We start from the raw sequence: 7,939 nt of genomic DNA, 5'->3' as shown, positions 1-7,939 counted from the left end.
TCATATAGAAACTGTTTAAAAAAAGCTTTTGTCCTTTATTGGCAGTGATAGGGCTCAAAATCCAGACCATGTACACTCTAGGCAGGTGCTCCACCACTGAGCCCCATCTTCTGCATTTTCTAATCTGGCCTCAGAAAGTGCTGAGGACTTGAGTTCAATCCTCAATACTAGGAAAAAGAAATTATTATATGGTTTTTGTATACTTCTTCAGGCAGATAAATATGTAGATATAGACACATTGACAACAGGTTCTCTATAGTCTGTCCTTTTGCTAGCTCTCTGAAAGCAAACTAAAGTCCAATGCATCTTATTTTTTCCGAAGTATTATTAATTCATGTTCTGTATGTCCTTCTTGTCAAACATTAGTTTTCAGAGTTCTGGCTTCCCTCCATAGTCTCACTTGCCACGTGGAGTTATATTTGGTGTTGAGGCCACAGTTCAGGCACTTCTCCTTCCACACAAGTTGTGATTTGGATTAACCATCTCTCTCATCAAGACATTTTCATTTTTAAAAAAATCAATGAACATTATATTCTTCAATTACTTCTCAATTTTCCATTCTGTTCTATTCATTTACCTGTCTGTCAATGTCCCAAACTTTCATTGTCCTAAGCACTTTGTAACATTTTTTGAACTTGATCCTTTTCAAAATTATCCTGCCCATTCCAGATCCTATGCACATCTATAGAAACTTTAGAAATTGGTTTGTTCATTTCTATTCCAAAAAGCCATCTAGGAAATAGTTTAATAAACTGCCACTCTGGCAGCTCTGAACATCCACTACATAAACATAGACTCTTATGATACGATAAGGCAGAGCCGTTCTCTGATCAGCTGCTACAACCCTTGAGATCCCAGTGATGACACTTGCTGTGTTTTGCTAAGCTGGCTGATGGTTGATAGTTCATGAAGACTCAGATTGGGGCTGGTCCCCAGACAGCAAAAGGCGGCATCAAAAGGCTGGGGCTTTTCACCAGGAGAAACAGAGGCCAAGGCAGAGTTGATCATCAGTGGCTCACATCACTGCTCATGCCTACATGATGAAGCCACCATGAAAACCAAAAATCCGGGGTTCCGCCTGACTCTGAATTTAGCTAGCTAGAAATTCCTTGTGGGAAAGAGATGAGGCTGAGGAAGGCTTGTAAGAGGCAATCCCAGTCTTCCTAAGAAAGCTGCATTGGCCAGGAACTGGTGGCTGAAACCTGTAATCCTAACTAGCTACTCAGGAGACTGAGATCTGAGGATCAGGATTCAATGCCAGCCTGGGCCAGTAGTCTGTGAGACTCATGTCTCCAAATAACCACTCAAAACCTGAAGTGGTGTTTTAGTTAAAATGGTAGCTCTTGAGCAAAAGAGCTCAGGGACAGAGTTCAGGCCCCACAACCAACAGTAACAAAGCCAGATCACAAAGGCACCTATTGTGCCTTTGTGATCACAGGACCACCTATTGGTAGTAATACCTCAGAACCCACAATGCTGGGCAGACTACTCCAAATGAGGGAAAGACCTAAAAACACCTAATAAGAGGTGCTGTACTCAAAACGAATGGTGACCCTTGACAACTAAAAAAAAAAAAAAAAAAATAAGTAGAATGAAAGAGAGCCAGGTGCCAGTGGCCCACGCCTGTAATCCTAACTACTCAGGAGACTAGATGTAAGAATCATGGCTCAAAGCCAGCCCAGGAAAGAAAGTCTGTGAGACTCCTATATACAATTTCCCACCACAAAAGCTAAAAGGCTCAAGTGATAGAGTGCTAACCTTGAGCAACAAATCTAAGGGAGATTGCCCAGGCCCAGAGTTCAAGACATAGTACTGGCACACATAAGCATGCACGTGCGCGCGCGCGTGCGCGCACACACACACACACACACACACACACACACACACACACACACACACAAAGACACACAAACACATCACAAGGCCACATTCCCAGGCCCCTCATGAAGTTTCTCTGAGGTAGCTTTAGGAGTGGGTACCTGAACTAGCAGTCACTCATACCTGTGCGTGACTTGCAAACCCGCTAATGTGTAAGCTTTCTTGCAGGGACACAAGCCAGAGCAGAGGGACCAACTTTTCCCTGCTTCTACTCCTTCCACCCAGTCCCAGAACCATGTTCAATCTCATTAGTACAGGTTTCTCCTTGCAAGAAGGTTCTATTAGGTGTCCTCAAACTGCCAACCTTCCACCTCCAAGGAAAGGAAGAAGAAAAATCTGCTCTTTCTCCAAACTCCAAGGGATTTGTTTGTTTGGGGAGTACCTAGGACTCAATACTGTATCACCCCAGCTGGCAGGGAAGAGATGGGCTCAAGCAGTCCTCCTGACTCAGTGTCCCAAGTAGCTGGTAAATTCAGGTACGCTACCTAAAAGTGGAAATCTTTTTCATTTCCCTTCTTGGTGCTGTGAAAGAAGCACATAATTTGAACTCAGGGCCTCACACATGCTATGCACATGTCCTGGCTTCCCTCAAGCTCAAAGTGATTCTGGTGAGACTAAAATTAGTAGATCTGCCTCCACCATGAGAAGAGTATAACATGGGAGTGGAGCCCAATTCTACTGAGTTCAAAGCTGACCTATAACAAGTATGACATGGTGGGGTTACACAAGGAGATGAGCACACAGCACGGAAGCTTCCAAGATACTAGCTCCCCACAGTGAGCCGGAATGCTTCAGTACAACAGGTGAAGCACAGGAGAATCTTCCCTACATAGAATCCTCTCCCCAAGGAGCTTCCAGAGACAAGGACCACCTCAGATTTACTCCTTCTGCCTCCCTGAAAGACCAGTCAACCAGGAGAAACTTCCTTAGTACAGGGTGTAATCCTGCCAGGTCATCACAGCAGAATCAATACTGTGCTCTCGTGTTCATCCTGCCACTGAAGCAGGTAAGCCATCCAAGGAGGGGGTGTCTCATCTCATCTGAGGGAACCTGATTAAGTGGGAGAGGTCTCATCGCCCGGGGAGGGTCTTGACACCTGGGAGTCTCCATTTGAGGATGAAACCTTTGTCTTGTTTTTGATGCCAGTACCAAAAGATTTGATAGTTCATTGGAGACAGGGCTTCCCTGACTTTTCTGTCCTGATTGGCTTTAAAACACAATCATAAAAACATAAAAACATATCTCAGTCTCCTGGGATTACAGGGAGGTGTTACCAGAACATAAAAGACACCCTTTTCTTAATGAAGACAAGAAGTGCAGTACAAAATCCAGCTCCTCTCTCCTGCTCAGTCCTGGAGGACACACAGGCAATTCCACTCAGAGCCTAGAACAGGACTGAGGGGAGAACATAAGACTTGATGCTACACATGGCCACCTAAGGACCTGCTATGCTTATAACAGGGTTCTTGGGCATAGAAATAGTTGCAAAGGACTCAAGAAGAAAGTGGAAATTCCAGCTAGTTTTGGAAGCCTATGTTACTTTGGCCAGAGCGGCAGCTCGAACTGCCTGCTGCACATTGCCATGTGGCAGACACTGGGCACACTAGCATGCCATTTATTCAACATGGCTGGTCCAGATGGGCACAAAGGGTCTGTGCTCTTCCTAACAGGAAACAAGACTCAGAGGTTTCTCACCAGACCAGAGTGGCCCCAGGAGCAGAAGGAACACCTGTGGGTAGTTGACTTTCACAGAGAAGAAGAGGAAGCCCCCAGCAACAGCCTGCTGGGACAGCATCCACGAGCCTGTTCCACAGGTGGAGTTCAAAGGGAATGCTGGCCCAGCCTGTATCCTTTGAGCTCTCAAGGCAAAAAGAAAATCAAGAGGTATAGCTATGAGACAGAGAACTGAAGGAAGCTCTGCCATGGGGCAGAGGCAGATATCTGAGCCAGTGGTGAACACCATAAATAAAGACTGCACATCTCTATAAGAATCTCAATTTCCCAGAACAGCAGGAAAGAGAGCCAGGAATCTGGGGATTCTATAACCGTGAACACAGACAAACTCATTGGGCCTGGGCCCTGCTCAAGGGCTCATCTGGAATGGTGAGTCCTCCACCTCGCTGAGACCAGGGTAGTCATGATGGGAGGTGACCTGTCTGCAGAGCACAGCAGAAGGGAAAGCAGAACTTAAGCTGGAGAACATAAACTGTGTCCCCCAAAAGGATGCAAATGCAGGCAGAAAGGATGGGTAATGAGAACAGCCCTGTGCTGTATCACAATACCAGCACTTAGGGGCAAGCCACCCAACAGTTCCAGCCTACATCCCACTGTACATCCCTCTACCTACCTGCTGTCAATCAGCAACAGTCTGCTACAGGGGCCAACGTGGGTCAAGAATCTTCACTGTGATAAGATTCTTTCATCCTAAATCATAGTTCTATCCACAGTGATTATCATTGCTAAAAGGAACGACTGTCTCCCAGAGTGGTAGCTTCCTCAGCAAACACAGTCCTGAGCAGCACAGGCCAGACACTGCTCACCACTGTGGGAGTTTTCAACAAAGTTGCTAAGACTTGAAAAAATTTCATACCTCAGCTCTACTTCCCTCCCGCTGTCAGAAGAAACCTGGGCAGTGTGGAACAAAAGCCCCTGCCTCATTCAGAGAGAGAAAAATCCTCTAGATGAGGTGCTGAGGCTCTCTGCCAGGGCAGAACTACGGTGGATGCTGGTTGCCAAAAGGCAGAGGTGAGGGCAGCAGCCCACCCACCTGAGGGGAGAGGAGACAAGGGCTGAGGCCCACCCACCTGAGGCCCAACCTCAGGGTCTATTCCAGTGTCTCCCCTATCCACAGCTTCACCAGCAGCTTCTGAAAAGACAACAACTATAGACCCCTCACCACAGGCCAAACAAATACCATGTAAAACTGATGGTGACAATGACCAAGCCAAATATCTTGACTTTTGAAGTGGTTCTGTTCCTGCCAAAGCAGCACAGCCACACCAAGCTCCTCGACACAGGCAAACATTCTACTGGAGTGGGTTCAGCTTCCCATACACCCTGTGCTGCCACAGTATCTCAGTCTTCATGTTTCTCATGACAACTGCATCCTGCTCCTTCTAACAGGCATGGCTTCTGCTTCAGGTCCCGTGCAAGGCATGGAAAAAAGGACAGGGACAGTGAGCTCTAGGAGACAGGAAAACCACCTCTACAAATGGAGAAGTCAATAGGCTGAGATCTGAGCATTGCAACTTGCATAAAGTCAAGGGAAGGTATGGCTCAAGTAATAGAGCACTAGCCTTGAGCAACAAAGTTAAGCAAGAGCAAGAGGCCTTTAGTTGAAGAATCAGTATTAGTCTGTGCACATGCACACAAGACACACACACACACACACACACACACACACACTCACTGACTTGCAGACACAATCACTTTATATTGGGCCTGCAATGGGCACATCATACAGACCTAAGAGCCACAACCCACCATTGAGCTTGGAGAAGCTGGGGAGGAGGGGACAGAACTGTAATCTCTGCTCTCATTCCATGATCTACAGGGACCGGACAGAGTCTATGTCAGCCACAGAGAAGGAAGGGAGCAAAGGGCAGGTCCTGGATTCCAGGAGAACAAGAGTGGTTGCTGGTCAGCCAAACCCAGTATTGCTGCTCTCTCCCTGAAAGTCTTCATGAAAATTGCCCATTGAAGGTATCCTAGAGTCAGTACTGTTAGAAATGGCTCTGGATATTGGGCTGTCCTGTAGGAATAAGAACATCAACTCCAAAGGAACTCAGCAAGACAAAATTTACTCCTGCAGAAGGGTGTGCCATCAACCAAAAATTTGGCCAGTAAGCACACACAGCAGGCACTGCTCACTCTTATTCCCTAAGCCAAGAGACCTTGCCCATGTGCTCACACTGGCTGAGTTCAGATACAGAATATGCAAAAGATGTGAATTAACAGGATTTCACAAACATTCAAGGAGCTTTGAATAGGATTCTTCAAGTGCAGCAGGCAAAAATATAACCAAAATGTAATCAATAAAGGCCAAGCCACCTGGACAACAAGGAAATTTTCCAGAAAAACTATTCTCACAAGATTGACAGAAAATAATAAACGTACATTTGATAGAAAAGAAGCTTTTATCACACTAGGAAACATGTTCAAGTCTGACTCAGAGTAAGACGTTATGTCATATCCAAGATGCTCCAGACCCAGACCAATGAAGGTTAATAAGAGCACCCATAGGACTGCAGCCCCATGGAGGATGAATCAGACTTGAAGGTAGTCAAGGTAACAGAGCTGCAAAAGAAGTTACATCCAGTCATTCTCCATTCCCCTCCCACCAAACCACCTCTTGCTTTTTTTAAAAAAAGATAAGCTCTGGGCTTGGAAGTTGGCTCAGTGGTAAAATGCTTGCCTTGCATGCATGAGGCCCTGGGTTCGATTCCTCAGCAACACATAAGCAGAAAAAAGCCAGAAGTGGTGCTATGACTCAAGTGATAGAGTGCTAGCCTTGAGCTGAAGAGCTGAGTGACAGTGCCCAGGCCCAGAGTTCAGGCCGATGACTGACAAAAAAGAAAAAAAGACAAGCTCTTATTACAAAGTCCAGACTGCATCTTACAGACCCTGCTCGGTCCCAAATATGAAGATTACAGGTATGCATCACCATACTTAGCTGGACCACAGTTTTTTGGTAATACTAAGATTTTTTAAAACTCAGCCTATTAAGCTTGCTAGGCTTTCACTGCATCAATTGAACAATACACCTAACCCAGGGCCACAATTTTTGAAAGGACTCTGGGGTTCGTTCAGTGTCACCCAGGTACATACACTCCTGGGAAGGCAAACTCACAGAATTTGGACTCTATCACACTTGCTCACTTAACTCAGGACCTCCTAGAGACATTACCAGAAGACTTAGGAGAGCCACTGGGCTACTGTAGCAATTCCCCATAAGAAAGGACACTGGGCACTCTTTAGAGGCACTTCTGTTTGCCACAGAGGAGCAGTAGCCTTTGCCTGTCACTGACACATGGTGGGTAGAAGCTAGGGGTGTTGCTGCACACCCCAGAGTTCACAAGCCAATTCACAGAAGCCCCAGACCAATATAATGGTGGGAGTTGAGGCCTCTGAGGGCCAGCAGCCAACATCTCCTCTATCCCACCACCTATGCATGATCTTTGTTTCTTTAGTCCTCCTACATCCAACACATCTCAGCCTCCCTCACTGTTATCCAGGGGATCTTAAGTTTACCCTTAACCTTCATCAGCCTTCAGCTGCCACTCCATGGCAAGTTTAAGCCTCTGACAGAGTAAGGTAGACGCTACCCCACAGTGATGACAGATGTGTCAGGAGCCCAGGCACACCTGCTCCATCTTTCTAGAGCACCAACTATATCCCAAAGAAATTGCACTTTCTTTCTCTTTACACACACCGAAGAATGATAGAGTATATGCGTCCATTTCCAACTCAAAGGGTCTAAAATGAGAAAGAAGGACAAGGAAGAAGGAAGTACAAGGCAAAAGGAAGAAGGCAAGACACCCATTCACACTTGGAGCTCAGCTTCCCCAGACCAGCTCTGTCCTCTGGTTCTTGCTGCCACTCAGGGAGCTCCATGGGAAAAGAAAGAATAACATCCGGGAATGGCACAGCCAAAGCCAGGCATCCAACAGGACACAGCCAAAGCCAGGAATCCAACAGGACACAGCCAAAGCCAGGCACCGACCTATGGACATGACAGCCCCTCTCTGGTACTGCACTAGGTCTCTGGTGCCAACCTGCAGAATGCTTGGCAATGAGCAGCGAGGAACACCACAGTCCAATTCAGGTTCCAGGATCCTCTGGCTCTACCAGCTAGGCCACTAATCCCCAGATATTTGCATCAACTTAAGACTTTTTTAAGATAAAGGCTACCAATTAGTTCAGTGACAAGTCATCACACAACTATCAACTATCACTCATAGAAATGTTTTAACACCAAAAAAATATAGAGGACCTCTCATCAGAAGACAGTGCTTGTTGTGAAGGGTAGTATAAAATACAGAGCTCTAAGGAACATTAACTC

Source organism: Dipodomys merriami, unplaced genomic scaffold (assembly GCF_024711535.1).
Source record: "Dipodomys merriami isolate MVZ:Mamm:240054 unplaced genomic scaffold, mDipMer1.0.p SCAF_1058, whole genome shotgun sequence".
Classification (NCBI taxonomy): Eukaryota; Metazoa; Chordata; class Mammalia; order Rodentia; family Heteromyidae; genus Dipodomys; species Dipodomys merriami.
Note: the sequence above shows the minus strand (reverse complement) of the source record.